At 41.2% G+C, this 15,411-nt stretch overlaps 1 protein-coding gene and 1 long non-coding RNA gene across 2 annotated transcripts in view; both read right to left on the bottom strand.

The window, feature by feature from the left end:
* Positions 1 to 15,411, bottom strand: part of LOC111844380 (uncharacterized) — a 560,559-nt gene that overhangs the window by 177,731 nt on the left and 367,417 nt on the right. The gene's annotated exons all lie outside the window — the stretch shown is intronic.
* LOC140588670 (uncharacterized) lies at positions 13,494 to 14,765 on the bottom strand. Its single transcript, XR_011989820.1, has 3 exons — positions 14,646 to 14,765; positions 14,309 to 14,516; positions 13,494 to 13,958 (listed from the first exon to the last, which is right to left on the bottom strand). It is a non-coding gene; the product is annotated as an uncharacterized lncRNA (long non-coding RNA).

The raw sequence follows: 15,411 nt of genomic DNA, 5'->3' as shown, positions 1-15,411 counted from the left end.
GGCAGCTGTCTGACCACTCACGCAGTAGCTGAGGTGAGGTCAACTTGCAATTGCTCAATGGAATGCGTCAAAGTGCATGATCCTAGCATGATTGTCATGCTTGTGGATGACCAGACCGAGGCGTGTCTGCCACCAAACTCACTTTCTTCTTTTGTAGAATCTTTACAAGTGCTCTGTGACTGCAGTCGACTTTGTTAGTAATCTGGCAGCATGAAAATCCATGAAAATTTGTTGTTCCAAGGAATATTTCTTAAATAATAGTTCATTTTCATTTGTAATTCTTCATTCTGCCAATGCATATTTATTTGTTTAATAAATTGTGTTGTTCACAAAACTACAAAAAGTAATGTGAGAACATAGTAATTCACTACATTCACTACTGTTCATGGCTTAAGGGCCATTTGTTAGACTGCACAACACAATTGTGAAAGAAGGTGAGAGCTCCCCTAGTGGCTATGGGAGTGTATTTCCATAGAGCAGATATTAGGTATGGCAGCCTCATTGCTTTTAGAGCACAAGGTGGGATAGAAGGACAAATCAAATCAATTTGCTCATTTAATATTTAATATTTTTTTTAGGCTTGATTTTTGGAAGCCCAAATTTAGAAACCCACCGCAACTGAAAATGGAATGCCACAGATATGTCTCTTCCATGTATTGTTAACCATTTGTTGGCCCAGAGTAATAGCTTTTAGGCTAAAGATCTGTGTCAGCAATTGAAATATTGCTGGCTTAAATCATGGTGAAAGGTTAAAACAAAGGCAGTACCCTGTCATGCTATGCAAATATACATCAGAGCTATTGGTCTTCAGGAGAGTGGGCAGGTCCAGGAGCTGCAGAGTGAAACAAACTTTATAATCTGTGTCAATGAGCACTGCCTTGCCTGAAATGCTTACCTGGAAATTAACTTCAACGTGTATTACATATTATAGGAGAAATACTTAAAAATTAATTAGATTGGCTGGCTGGCTCTTGAAAGTAGGAACTGTAAATAAACTGACCTTAATGAGTATTATAGTCAGGTACATTGCAATTCATTCCACTTGAAAAGTTACAACTTAAGCTAGTTCAGTGTAAGTGTATAGCTCAGTAGTCTAAGTATGTGGCCTTGTAATCCAGAGGTTGCTGGTTCAAATCCAGCTTCAACTAGATAAGTGCATGTTTATGGGCCCTTGAACCATGAAAAGTAGCAAATTGTCATGTTCTCAAATTACTTTTTGTAGATTTGTGAACAACACCATTTATTAAACAAATCCGCATTTGCAGAATGAAGAATTAAAAATGAAAAACTATTATTTAAGAAATATTCCTTGGAACAACAAATTTTCATGGATTTTCATGCTGCCAGATTACTAACAAAGTCAGCAGCAGTCACAGAGCACTTGTAAAGATTGTACATGAGAAGAAAGCGAGTTTGGTGGCAGACACGCCTCAGTCTGGTCATCCACATGCATCAAAATCAGGCTAGGATCATGCACTTTGACGCATTCCATTGAGAAGTCACAAGTTAACCTCACCGTGTCATGTCAGTGTCACCTCATCAACAGTTTGTTGCTGGTTCCCGCAGTTTGGTCTGCAGGGTTGCAAGGCACGCAACAAGCCACTGATGACTGATGTCCAAAGGTGCAACCAGATTGACTGGACACGGAAGAACTCACGCTAGACATGTGAAACGATGGGAAAAGGTGCTTTCTGGCGATGAAAGCACTTTCTGCCTGTTTGGTAGCCAGGCCGACACCTATGTGAGGAGGCTTCCTGGAGAGGAGTTCAAGCCTGAGTGCCTCAACCTCACTGTGAAGCATCCTTTGAAGGTCATGGTCTGGGGCTGCATAGCTGCCAGTGGCGTCGGACATCTGCACATCTTTGATGGAATGGTAAGTGGGACCAAGTACATCACAGTACTGCAAAAGTGTATGGTGCCGTCAGTGCAGAAACTGTTTAAAGGCCGGTTCCTGTTCCAAGATGACAATGCACCGTGCCATTGCTCCAAACAGGTGATCAACTGGAAGCATCAGAACAACATCGATCAATTGAGTGGCTTGCCCAATCTCCCAATCTGAATCTCATTGAGAACTTGTGGCACAAGGTGGCTTTGGAGATATCCAAGAGACATCCAAAATCAAAACATGAGTTGATTGAGTCACTCATTGCAGCCTGGAATCATGTTATCAGCCATGATCACCTCATCAAACTGGTTCACTCAATGCCAACATGGTGCAGGCAGGTGATGAAGAACAAAGTGTGGCCCACCAGATACTGAGCCATCACTGAGACACAAAATGTCCCTTTTCAAGGCCACCTACACGAACATGAAGAAAACTTGACGCATGTCTGTTCTACTATATATGAAGTATACACATTTATTTTGCAACTTTGGCGAGTGAAGTACATTACGCAAATTACTCAATAAGACGACTGACATGGGAACTTTAACAAACAAACTCAGAAAAGTAAAGCCAAGCTAGAATAAAAACTTGATTTTTATTACTGTGTCCCCTGTAACACTGTTTTCAAATAAATGCATTGGCTCAACGAAGGGGTTAAAAATAAAAGGTCAAAAGTTGGAATAAATGCTAAATTAACAAGCGGTTGCAGACTTTGGCATACTACTGTAGTGGGGCTGCGTTTTTATAAAGAAGACTTCACTTCACAAGCTGTGCAATACCGTTTAACATTTGTTGTGTTTGAATTGGCTCTTGGTCATGCCAGTACAGACACGGTGTTGCCACCTCTGGCATCCATCACAGAGTATCTACAGTGGGATTAACAACATACAGTTTAGGACAAGTAGCCATATTTTCCCATCTATCAAATGACTACAGTAATTTCCTCACCCAGTCACCATCTTCATTTTGAAACTGTCCACACCATTGGCAGACCTCCTCAAGAGATACTGTAAGGAAATAAGCATAAACTTACTGGTGAGCAGGCATTCATCATTATACTTATCACCCAGTTTGCCAATCATGTTCACACACCCTTCTGACTGACTTTGCCTGAGTCACTTGCCCTTTATTGTGCCGTTGTGTTTTTTTTCCCACTGTAACAATTCAGTCTTCAAATGACTTCACAAACACTGTTTTTTGCATTCTCAAATTAGTTGTACTCTTGGCATAGCAATCTGACTTTTCCGGCTCAGATTCTATGAAAACATAGCTATAAGGCCATTCTGTCAAAAGGGGCTGACAGACATTCGCTATAGTCATGTTAATATAATGTAATGTAATGTAATGTAATACAAAATTCTTTAAAACCTGTTAAGTCTAAAACTGTAAGAGTAGTGTTACGACCACCTGGCTCAACGGCAGCGCAACATAAAAGGAAACCCCACGCAATCAAATAATCAATTAAAATATTTATTTAAAGAAAACCATAAGTACACACAAAGTCAAAAATAGGTAAATAAAGCAAAAGTCTAAAGATATCCAAAAACATAACCCATCCAAAGTGCCACAGGAGGGACAAAAGTGGGGGGCCTCTTCCAGAGTAGCCTCAGGTCTTTTCATACCCCTCCCAATTAGCGCTTCACACGGCACACCTGCGCCTGATCACCTACTCAGACAGGGACAAGAACACAGGTAACGAGCGGGCGGGACTGAGACCGAAAGGGCCGTCACACCATCCCCCTTAAAACAGAGGCCCCTAGTGGGACTCTAACATTAAACATGAACAATAAAAAACATGAGCCATACCAAAACATCCACCATACCACTAATACAATGCAACTACAAGATCCGAAAGACAAGATCATCATCCCCACATCTCCCTGCTACCTCCCCAAAGTCCTGAACTCCAGCAATCCCAGCGCCTGGAAAGCAGTTTAAGGAGGACAGAACCTGGGAGACAAACAGGAAAGAGTGAGACACGACAGGCAAACCTACCCTGCAAAGGCGTCCGCCAATACATTATCCACACCACGAATGTGGCATATTATCAAGGCATATGGCTGCAAAAACAAAGCCCACTGCACCAGGCGCTGGTTTGGGCCCTGCAGAGAATGCAAAAAGGTAAGCGGGTTATGATCTGAATACACCACCACCGGATGCAAACCGCCCCCAACATAAACATCAAAATGTTGCAGAGCCCAAACCAACGCCAGTGCCTCCTTTTCAATGGTGGAATACCGCAACTGGTGTTTGTTAAATTTCCGTGAAAAATAACTGACAGGCTTGTCAACACCCTGGTCATCTTCTTGCAAAAGCACAGCCCCTGCTCCCACATGGCTTGCATCCACCTGTAGCTGGAAAGGCTTATCAAGCCTCGGTGCAGCCAGCACAGGGGCTGAACTCAGTAACATCTTCACCTGATCAAAAGCTTGTTGACAGACAGGAGACCAGGTGAACTTGACATTCTCCTTTAACAAGTCAGTTAGGGGAGCCACCACAGATGAAAAATTGGAACAAAATCCCCTGTAATAACCTACCTTCCTAAAAAACGTCGCAAGTCCTTTTTGGTGCTAGGAGGAGAGAAAGCGTCAATGGCCAGCACTTCCGCACGCACAGGCCTCACCTGCCCCTGTCCCACCACCTTCCCCAGATAGACTACGGTAGCCTGTGCAAACTCGCATTTAGCCAAATTAACTGTCAGCTTAGCCTCCACTAGTCAAGTAAACAAAGCCTGAATCCTGCTTAGGTGTTGTTCCCAGGTATCAGCTACCACAATACAATCATCCAAATAGACAGCACATCCATCCAGACCAGAAATAACCCGATTCATAAGTCTTTGGAATGTAGATGGAGCATTCCTAAGCCCAAAACTCATAACAGAATAAGAATGTAGGCCGGATGGTGTCACAAAAGCTGATATCTCCTGAGCCCTAGGTGTTAAAGGAACCTGATAATACCCCTTTAGGAGGTCAAATTTACTGACATAGCGAGCTGACCCAACCAGATCTATACAGTCATCCATTCTGGGAAGTGGGAAAGAGTCAGGCTTAGTCACCATATTCAACTTGCGATAATCCGTACAGAACCGATAGGTACCGTCTGGTTTTCCAACAAGTAAACACGGGGATGCCCAGCTAGAATATGACGGTTTTGCTAACCCGTTGTCCAACAGAAACTGGACCTCAGCATCTAGAATCCTCTGCTTGGCTGGTGAAACGCGATAAAAGCGTTGCCTAATAGGGTTAACATCACCAACCAAGGAGATGTCATGTTGTATCCAGTCCGTGCATGTAGGCCTATCAAAGAACAAAGAGGGAAAAGACAAAATAACAGATTTTAATTCTTCACGCTGTTCACCCGTTATATAGAACATAAGAACATAAGAACTATACAAACGAGAGGAGGCCATTCGGCCCATCGAGCTCGCTTGGGGAGAACTTAACTAATAGCTCAGAGTTGTTAAAATCTTATCTAGCTCTGATTTAAAGGAACCCAAGGATTCAGCTTGCACTACGTTATCAGGAAGACTATTCCATACTCTGACTACACGCTGTGTAAAGAAGTGCTTCCTTAAATCCAGTTTGAAATGTTCTCCCGCTAATTTCCACCTATGGCCACGAGTTCTTGTATTTGAACTAATGCTGAAGTAACTATTCGGTTGAACAGCATCCAAACCTGTTAGAATCTTATAGACCTGGATCATGTCCCCCCTCAGTCTCCTTTGCTTGAGGCTGAACAGATTTAGCTCAAATAACCTTTCCTCGTATGACATTCCTCTAAGACCAGGAATCATTCTTGTGGCCCTACGCTGCACCTTTTCTAAGGCCGCTATGTCCTTTTTAAGATATGGTGACCAAACCTGTACACAATATTCTAGGTGAGGTCTCACCAAGGAATTGTATAATCTTAGCATTACCTCCCTTGACTTAAACTCCACACACCTGGAGATGTACCCCAACATCCTATTGGCCTTTTTTATTGCTTCCCCACACTGGCGAGAATGAGACATGGAAGCATCAACATACACACCAAGGTCTTTCTCATAATCAGCTACCTTTATTTCAGTAGGTCCCATAAAATACCTGTACTTTATATTTCTGCTCCCTACATGGAGTACCTTACATTTGTCTATGTTAAATTTCATCTGCCAGGTGTCAGCCCAGTCACTAATTAAATTAAGATCCCGCTGTAGCTGCTGAGCCGCTAGTTCAGTATCTGCTACACCACCCACCTTGGTGTCATCTGCAAATTTCACCAGTTTACTGTATATATTGGTGTCTATATCATTTATGTAAATTAGGAACAAAAGTGGTCCTAAAATTGAACCCTGCGGTACCCCACTATGAACGCAGGCCCACTGTGACATCGAGCCTCTTATAACTACTCGCTGCTTCCTATCCGTTAACCAGTTATCAATCCAAGTCGCTACAGTTCCTAAAATACCTGTCGCTTTGAGTTTAAGTGAGAGCCTCTTGTGGGGAACAACATCAAAAGCCTTTTGGAAATCTAAATAGATGACATCATAGGCCTTCTTATCATCAACTTCCTGAGTAGCTTCCTCAAAAAACTCCAACAGATTTGTTAAACAGGATCTACCTCTCCTAAATCCATGCTGGCTATCCCTCAAAATGTTATTTGAGTCCAGGTAATCTACCATTTTCTCTTTGATTATAGCCTCCATAACTTTACCAGTTATACAAGTTAGACTGATTGGCCTATAGTTTGACAAATTACTTCTATCCCCTTTTTTGAAAATGGGCGTTATGTTGGCATGCTTCCAATCAGAAGGTACCACACCTTCAGATAAGGATTTTTGAAACAGTAATGTTAAGGGTCGGCAAATAATATCCCTCATCTCTTTTAACACTATAGGTAAGATGCCATCAGGGCCCTGTGATTTATTTATTTTGAGCTTAGCTAGGCTTTGCAAAACATCAGCTTCAGTTATATATATATTAGTTATAGACGATGTTGAATTAGTAATAAGAACTGGTATGGACCAACAGAGCATCCAAATCTTTGAGCAATTCTGAGTTTTTAAGCCTGGGCAACACAGAATCATCAGGAGCGAATTAGTCATCCTCAGCTACCACCTGAGAAGACACAAACGGCACCCCACCTACAGCCAACGCAGCCAACACACCCCCATCATAAGAGCTCCGATGTAAAACGCTGAAGGTAATAAGGCTTTAGTAGGTTAATATGACAAAGTTGCAAGGTTTTCTTCCGATCTGGTGTTGCAACAAGATAATCCTGCTCCGTGACCTGACGAACAACAGAATATGGGCCAGAGTACTTCGCTTTAAAGGGCGATCCCTGCATGGGCAACAACGCCAATACTTGATCACCCTCTCTAAAAACCCTGCTCCCTGCCTTACGATCAAACAGCTTTTTCATCTTTCCTTGTGCTTTTAACAAGTTTTTACTTGCCAATTCACACGAAAGAAACAATTTCCGTCGGAAACCCTGAACATAGTCAAGCAAGCTAACCGGAGGCTCTGCTTCATTAGCGCCGTCCTTTAAAACTGAAAGCGGACCACGGACCTTATGTCCAAAAACTAAATCATTAGGACTAAATCCCGTGCTGTCTTGGGTGACTTCCCGAGCTGCCAGCAACAGCCACGGAAGGCCCTCCCCCCAATCACGATTTAGCTCTACACAATAGGTACGCAACAAGGACTTAAGAGTAGAATGAAACCGCTCCAGAGCACCTTGGCTCTGCGGGTGATACGCACTGCTCAACCTATGTTTAACATGTAATTGTTTTAACACTTGAGCAAACATAGTAGATGTAAAATTACTACCTCTGTCACTTTGGATAACTTTGGGAATTCCAAAGATGGAAATAAACTGAGATAGGGCTCCTACAATGGACCTGGTGGTAATGGATCACAATGGGTACGCTGCCGGGTATCTAGTAGCCTGGCACCCAACTGTCAACAGATACACACAGCCAGTCTTTGATGGAGGCAGTGGGCCAACACAATCAAAAGATATTCAAAAGGCCGACCTATAGCTGGGATTGGATGGAGAGGTACCGGTATAATACACTGATTTGGCTTACCGGCTACCTGACATACGTGACAGGTCTTAATGAATTCTGCAACATCCTTTATGTGGTGCCAATAAAAATGCTGCAATAACCGATTATAGGTCTTACGAACCCCAAAATGCCCAGCTACATCCCCATGAGCAGTCTTCAACACTACAGCTTTGAAAGAGTCAGGTATTACAATTTGCACAACACACATCTAACTCACCATCATGCTGCACCCATTTACGCACCAGTAACCCATCAAGTAAGAAATACCCATGCTCCGCATTTTCCATCTCATCAGCTGGCGACGCACTACCAATTAGCTCGGTAAGCCCCTTGTCTTCCTTCTGAGCCAAAATCAAATCACCGCGTTTTAAACAAAGTGGCCAAGTAGGCGACTGTAAAACTGCAGGAGGTCGGTTATCTAACCCCACTGACACATCCACCTCCTGCGCGCGACTTCTCGCTCTGGTTACAGCACACGCACTGAACACGTCAGGGAATTCTACAGCACAGTCAGTCTTCTCTGCCTCCACAGGATGATCAGCCACTACTGGCGGAGGTGGAACACTAGGCCACACACGTCCCCCAGCCAAGTTATTTCCCAAAATCACATCAACCCCCTCCACAGGCAGCGAAGGGCGCACGGCTACTACTACTTCGCCTTGCACCAGATTGGAATGCACCACTAACCTGTGGAGAGGCACTGATAAAGTGGTCATGCCAATCCCACGAATCAAAACAGATTTTCCCGTGCTGGACCTAAAAGAAAAAGGCAAAACAGATTGTGTCACAAAAGTTTCAGATGCTCCCGTGTCCCGTAGAATCTTCACCGCTACCTTTTCTGAACTACCGGGTAGGGAAACAAAACCATCTGTAAGAAACGGACCATAGCTGTCCATAACCAGCTCCTCACAGGGGTCACTCTCAACAGAAGGCAGACCATCCACACGCACACCAGGTACGTCACAATCTGGTACACCTGCAGAGGCACAATTACTAGATGGAACATCAGTGTTAACTGTATGACCAGAGTAAAGGACAGGCACAGCACACAACACAGCTTTATCGGAAGTGGGACGATTTTTCCTCTTACTTCGCAGCGTTGGACACTCATTTTTCCAATGCCCAAACTCTAAGCAATAATTGCATTGGGTCTGAGGATCCCTACTGCGAGCTGACTGCCCCCACCTAGGCGAAGGACCACCCACAACACGTTGGTAACTAATGGGCCTGTGTTCATTAAAGTTATGCTGTCCATACTCCTTTTGTTTATTCCTATGCGTCAAAATAAACTCATCTGCCAATATTGCAGCTTCTGTAGCAGTTTTCACCTTCTGTTCATTAATATATGTCGCTACACGTTCCGGGACTATGTTTTTAAATTGCTCAAGGACTATAAGGTCACACAAGTGATCAAAAGTAGTCACTGTTTCAGCTGTGCGCCATCTATTAAAAAAACTTGTAAGCTCCCTAGCAACCTCGATGTACGTTTGTCGGTCACCTTTCCTCCAGCTCCTGAAACGCTGTCTATACGCCTCAGGAGGCAAAAGCACGTAACACAGCCTCCTTAACAGAACTATACCTTTTACGTTCAGACACGGACAGAGCTATAAATGCCTCTTGAGCCCGCCCCGTGAACACACTCTGCAACAGCAGAGTGCGCTCTGCATCAGTCCAACCCTTCTCTTCCGCAACATGTTCAAATAACGAAAAGAAAACCTCAGGATCCCTTTCGTTAAACTTGGGTAGAAACCTTATCTGGGACAGACCTACATCCCCAGAATCTCCACCTGATGGACCAATATCAGGTCTTGCTCTAAACTTTTCCCTTTCATGTTCCAATTTAGCACATTCCAATTCTTTTATCCGTTCATCACGTCTCAATTTCTCATATTCCAATTGTCTTTCCTTATCACGCTCCTGAGCTTCTAACCGCCTTTGCTCCATTTGCATCTGCAACAATTCTTTTTGCTGCTCAAAAGTCAGAACCGCGGTGGTAGTGCATTGCAAAGATCCTGCCTCTAGCGGCATAGAAACTACTGTCGAAGCAACAATACCCGACAAGAGTTTAACAGATAAAATATCCATTTCTGTTCATTTGATTTTAATCAACTCTTTAAGTTCGTTTTTTCTCAGTTTTTGGCAGCTCATGATCAATTTTATAATGCTCTGCAATTTTCCGCATCTGCTCCTTTGTCATAGTGTCCAAAAGATTTTCAGACGGAGCCACGCAGAACTCAGACAATATATCCATGACTACTTATATCAAAAGACAAAAAAAACTCCCCAATTTAACCAAAAAAAACCAAAACTCACAACACTACCCCAGATTTCTCACAAAACACCAATCATTAATCAGCCAATAATCGCCAATGCAGGTAATCTCCGCATGTTACGGGAGAAACAAACTAAAAATGAGCCACCCCGCATCTACCTTCAGCAAGAGACCCTACGTATTGCCATACTAGTCTTCAATGTGCCCCCATACGACTGAACTGCAAGCAGCCCCCCTCGCGTTCGACACATCAAGAACAACAAACTAAAATAAAAAAGGCAACACAACAAACAGCGTTAAGCGCTCTTACCTACAGCAGGGGTTCACATAGCTCTGACGGAGTCTAACCCGCCCACTAATTTCTCCCGCACATACCAAGACACCTGCCCCTTGCTCTGATTTTCAAAATCAACACACAAAAAAAAATAATGCTGAATACAAAAAATGATACCCCCCTTGGCAAAAAGAAAAAAAGCTAACCAAAATCTTAACACACAAAACAAACAAATTTTGCGTGGGTTTCCAAACAAACTCCGACTAAACTGCCCAAGGTGATTACACCCGTCAGCACGGAAAGATCCCGGACGAGCCCCCAATTTATGTTACGACCGCCTGGCTCAACGGCAGCGCAACATAAAAGGAAACCCCACGCAATCAAATAATCAATTAAAATATTTATTTAAAGAAAACCATAAGTAGACACAAAGTCAAAAATAGGTAAATAAAGCAAAAGTCTAAAGATATCCAAAAACATAACCCATCCAAAGTGCCACAGGAGGGACAAAAGTGGGGGGCCTCTTCCAGAGTAGCCTCAGGTCTTTTCATACCCCTCCCAATTAGCGCTTCACACGGCACACCTGCGCCTGATCACCTACTCAGACAGGGACAAGAACACAGGTAACGAGCGGGCGGGACTGACAGACCGAAAGGGCCGTCACAGTAGGTGTACTTGTTTACAAAACAAAAAACAAAAGTTCTCTTACATAACTTTTGTAGTATTTGAAGGATTTTATACCCCCATTTTAAGCACAACTGTACAATTGATTAACCCTGCCCATAACAGCCTTTTACCCCTAACTGTGCAGTATCTGTATAAACTGGACACATCTGGTTTGACCGCCCCAAGGAGCTTTGGTAAGTTAAAGTTTACCTTGCCTTATGTTTCTTTTACAGTTTTTCTGAATTGCTAAAAGACTAAACCTCATTCTTGGAACAAAATTTCCAATTGCCAAAACTCATTTATTGAATCAATCACTCTTCTGGTGAAACTTTAAACACAATTTGCAGATTTGAGCAAAACTCTAAACACATTCCCATTCATCAAAACACATTTTGCACTGTGGTGAACTTTGATGCAAAATAGAAAACACAGGCTGCAGAAGTTCAGCACAGCCACCATACAGTAGTCATCATTTAAACACAATGACTCAAAACTGTTCACACATGTTTCTAAACATGAGAAGAAGCCAAAGAGTGACTAGAACATACAATATGTGCTAGATGAGAGTGCAAGTGCCACTGGTGAGTTGAATTTCGACGTCAATGTACAGATGGGTCACACAGAGGATTCTTCCCGCATCACCCAGCAAGGTGTCCCTATTGCTCACTACCGACAGTTACCATACTTATGACCAGAGACCCACACAACAATTACGTTTCAAACTACATTTTCAGACAACTTCACATTATATGTGATTGTAGAGCTAAATTATTCCTTATTAGTTATGAAAGATTATTAAATTTCTTACTTACACGGTGACTATACCCTTATTAGACTGCATTTTCCACCATCGCTGATGTATTTACCCGGGACTAAGCTTCTAACTACAGCTCAAGAACTGTAGTTCGAACTACGCAACTTTACAACAGTGTTGCTCCACTATGGTCTTGGGAAATGCATCCCAGAACGGAAAGGTTAAAGAGGAGCTTTTTCCCCCAGGTCATAATGCTCCTAAATCAGGACAATACTCAATGCCTCTAAGTACTGCTTCACCCTGTCCAAATCATTGGCACATACCTCAGGCCTCTTGCACATTGCACAGCAAAATACCTCTTACCTATCACTTATGTATAGATTATGTACAGCTGAACATTTCATATATTTTTTATCATATTATTGGTAACACTTTATAATAACAGTACATGAATTAGCATGTAATTAGTAATTTCTTCACTATGAACTAATGATGAACTAATGATGAGTTAAGACATGTATTAATCATGAACTAATGAAGAACTAACGTAACTACGACATGAGTCATATGAATTACAGCATGAATAGCACCACCTTAATTCATGTTAGTTCCTGCATGTTAGTTAATATATTAATTAACACTGCGGTAAACTAAATCAAACATGTTCTAAAAGAAAGATGGCACAATGCAAAATTGTTTAGAAATTTGTCACCTGCAGCTGTCACAAACATCAGTGAATGATTTCACCTAACTAATCCAACATACAGTGATGCATTCACAATTAAGAACAATTGTCTCATCCTGTTTTGAGTGATTCTACTGCTGCCGTCCTACAATAATGCATTCATTAAGCAGATGCAATTTTCCAATTTAAAATCAGTGTTAGCATAGAGATGCTGGTTATCGCTTTGGTTGTTATGGATCGGTTTACTGTCATTATATCATTATAATGCACTGAAGTCAGATGTTTGTCTTCTGTTCTTGCTCTTCTTTTGAGCCACAATTGCCCCTTCAAAAAGTCAACTTTCCTCCTACCATTCAGTTCCTTCTTCATCCAAATGCAGCCACAGGACCTCTGCTCTTCTACTTCTTTACAAACCACCAAAAGGCACCAAAAATCTTATTTACATGAGCTTATAAAACATGTATAATTGATATATTTTTTTTAAATGTCAGGGTTAGGTTAGGGTTGGTCATTAAGTCATGACATAATGATGCATTAACAAGTCATGAATTCATGTTACTTTATAAGTAATTAATATTGAGTAAACAATTATGTGCCCCTCCAAGTAAAGTCATGACATAATGATACATTAACAAGTCATGAATTCATGTTACTTTATACGTAATCAATAATGAGTTGGCAATAATGTGCCTTATTTTGCACCAGTATATCCAAAATGATTAGTTTAAATTACATACTCATCAGCATGTAAAAAAAACCCACAAAGCACAGAAATGAAAAGGTAAAACACACCTTTTATTTTACAAAGGTTTAAATGGCAGTGCACTTTAAATCAAGAGGCTAAGGTAACTTGTATCTTAACCTTTATTTTACTTATGTCTTACACAAAATACAAATATTCAGCATGTTGTCTTCTAAACAGGAAATTGATGGCAAATGTCTTTTATTATGCGCCCAAGTGGTCCCTGCTTATGTTTTTCCCCAAGCCAGTGAGTCCACTCTATGAGTGAGAGGTGTTCTTTTAGCATCTTCTCTGTCCTATTCCCTCTTAGTCTCCATATGTTCGTTTTGTATGTCAGCCACGCTCTTTCAATGTGTTGTGAGTGAGCTCCACTGTGTGGGTCTACAAACCACTGGGAATGGTTTACTGTGAAATGTCTGTAGCCCATGCTGGCCAAAGCACCCCTGTAGGCTCTCCACTCATCTGAAATAATGGTAGTGCCTGGACGCACATGTTTCACAACTATGGGGACGAGGTGTGCTCTTGATCTTCTTTTCACAAGCCGCAAGATTGGGTGTCTGTGTTTATTCCTCACACCTAGAATGCCAAACACCTATTTCTTTCGCCTCCATGTTGTTGATGCTCTCCCTCGTCCATACTGTAAAAGTTAAATATGTAATAAAAAATACTACATTATCATTATTTTCATTTAACATGTTTACACATACAGACGGGTAACAAATTAAAGGAAAGTCTGGGGGAGCTTTATACAAGTGTGGCTGATTTTAATTTCAAAACACACAAGGTTTACATATACACTCAGTTGGTTATTTCTAAAATAAAAGAAAACAGATGAGAGAAAAACAGATGTGTGCTTGTACATTATTTATATGTTACAAGAAATAGTAAGACATCACAGACATTCCAAAACCAAATAAATGCCAATTAGAAATGTTCAAATGACAATAATAGTGGTCAGCAAATTTGCCTTATAGGTTCTAAATTTACCTTTCTTTTATGACGAAAGTTACTTTCATCAAGAACGGCAAATTCCAGAGCACTTCCAATCATCTGTCCATGTCTTCTTCTGAATCGTTTCATAGCACAGTGGCAAACATTCCTCATGATACGAGCCATCTTAGAGAGTGTTTTGGAGCTTTTTGCAATGCCATCTTGCATCATATCAATTTGTCTGATCCGTAACCCCTGAGTGAACCTGTGAAGTACACAATGATGACTCAATGATGATGGAAAGCTGAGTTGTCAAAATTAAAACAATCAAAGAACTTTGAAAGGCATTGTAATATTATACTATACCTTCTCAGCTGTCCAATAACAGACTCACCTGTAAATGAACATTAGCCAAGATGACAAGCTGAGTTTTGATCTCTCAAAGAGAGACCCTGCTCGCACTGATCGGCTGGTTTTCTTGCCTCGATGACTTTTATGTCTGCACATCCTGTGATGACGATAAATAACAAAACACAGTTATGTAGACAAAAGTATTTTTAACACACATTGATAACATTTTTTCTTTTCCCTAACTCTCAGAAGTATCATTATTTCTGTAACATGAAATACAAAACGTGATAACATGTAAAATATAAACTTTTAACAAGATATACAGTAAAGCCTGTTTTATTATAACCACCTATTAAAGTCTTTGTGGCAAAGCTGCCTGATACACTGCAGCGTGGAGAGAATGTATTCATGGTGTCAGATATTAAAGATTTTTTAAGACCTTTTTAATACCACTTTACATGAAATATAAGACCAAACCTGCAAAGGAAATACACCCAAACACACGCACACTTAGCTATCTTAATGAAGACATTAAACTTATGTTTTATTATTACTCTATTGTTTTCATATGCAGATAATTATCGATTATATAAGCTTAAAACCTACACCCCAAGCAATATTCTGATTGTTGGATGCATCTTTTTTTATATTGTAATGTAGGAAACTCATAGGCTCTGTAGGCAACAAATATAAATTAATATTAATAAAATCATTAACATTGTTGACAGCTTATCATTACACAAATGACAACACATTTAACTTAGGGGAAAACTGTTCAAACTTAGATGAAGAGAATTGCGCGCAGCGAA

Source organism: Paramormyrops kingsleyae, chromosome 4 (assembly GCF_048594095.1).
Source record: "Paramormyrops kingsleyae isolate MSU_618 chromosome 4, PKINGS_0.4, whole genome shotgun sequence".
In the NCBI taxonomy this organism is placed as follows: Eukaryota; Metazoa; Chordata; class Actinopteri; order Osteoglossiformes; family Mormyridae; genus Paramormyrops; species Paramormyrops kingsleyae.
The sequence above is the reverse complement of the archived record's forward strand: the minus strand, read 5'-3'. Positions and strand labels throughout refer to the sequence as shown.